This window comes from Asparagus officinalis, chromosome 1 (genome assembly GCF_001876935.1).
Source record: "Asparagus officinalis chromosome 1, Aspof.V1, whole genome shotgun sequence".
In the NCBI taxonomy this organism is placed as follows: Eukaryota; Viridiplantae; Streptophyta; class Magnoliopsida; order Asparagales; family Asparagaceae; genus Asparagus; species Asparagus officinalis.
The window spans coordinates 44,664,051-44,665,670 of NC_033794.1; positions in this window are offsets into that span (position 1 = coordinate 44,664,051).

The window sequence follows — 1,620 nt, forward strand, 5'->3', positions numbered from 1 at the left end:
AGGTATCGATACCCGTATCGATACGGGTATCGATACCCAAGGTGTTTGGGCCACTCGACCCAAACATGTTTTTATTATATTTTTTTCTTTTTATTTTTCTTTTCTGCTGAGTGTTTATGGGCTTTGAAAAAAAATCATTTTTTCTTCATTGGGCCATTGTGTTATGGGATATATATATATTTTTTATTATGGGCTTTAAAAAAAATTTATTCCATAAGAGTTTTTCTTTTTATACTATGACAACTTAGGCTTTATTGATCAAATTTTTTTATAAGATAGAAAATATTCATTTATTTATTTTTTTAGTTTTTTTATAACATTTTTTATATAGGCTAAACAAAATGAGGATATATATATATATATATATATATATATATATATATAGGGAAATGTTTTCCTAAGGTGACACCTTAGATTCCCACCTAAGGACGCGGTCTAAAATCACATCATTCTCTTTTTTTGTGATCCGATTCGTTAAACTTGATCTACATGTTCTTAAACCCAAACACACCAATTTTGGGGGTGAACCCGTCGTGTTTTGACCATTCATCCACTCACCGCAATTTTAACGATTTCGAATAAACAGAACTTTTTGCACGGCTCAACGAAGGGTTAAAACACGATGGGTTCACCCTAAAATTTGTGTGTTTGGGTTTAAGAACGTGTAGATCAAGTTCAACGGAGCGTTTTTACATATAGTGTGGTTCATGAAGAACTAACACGTCCTCCTCTCCGAACGTAGAATATTTTAAAAATTGTTTTAAACGTTGACCATTAATCTTGAAAATCTGACCATTTTTAGGATTTTCTATCTCGATAGCTCCATGTGAGAAAACTTGATTAATAATAAATGGACCTGCCCATCTTGATCTTAATTTTATGGGGAAAAGATATAATTTTGAGTTGTAGAGTAAAACGTTTTGTCCTGGTGTGAAATTCTTATGTACAATTGAATTATCATGAAAAATCTTGGTTTTTTCTTTGTAAATTTTTAAGTTTATATATGCATCATTCTCAATTTCTTCTAACTAATTCAACTAGAGCAATTTTGTTTTTCTTGCCAAGTCTAGATTAAGATTCAATTGTTTAATAGCTCACATTGCTCGGTGTTCTAACTCTACTGGTAGATAACGAACTTTTCCAAACACGAGCCTGTACAGTGACATTCCCAAATTAGTTTTGAAGGCTATACGATATGCCCATAGAGCATCACACAATTTCACAGACCAATCTTTTCTGTTATAATTAACTGTTTTTTCTAAGATTTGTTTGATCTACCTATTTGTAACCTCTACTTGACCACTGGTTTGGGGGTGATAAGGAATCGATAATTTATGTGTGATCGAATATTTTCTCATCAAAGCCTTAAAAGAACGGTTACAAAAATGTGTACTATTGTCGCTAATGATCACTCGGGGCACTCCAAACCGCACAAAAATATTCTCCTTCAAAAACTTGACAACGACCTTGTTGTCATTAGTCTTGCAAGCTACCGCTTTAACCCATTTTGACATGTATTCTATGACTACTAGAATGTGGATGTTTCCAAAGAAATTTAGAAATGGTCCCATGAAATCTATACCCCACAAATCAAAAAGCTCAACAGCTAAAATGGGTTGT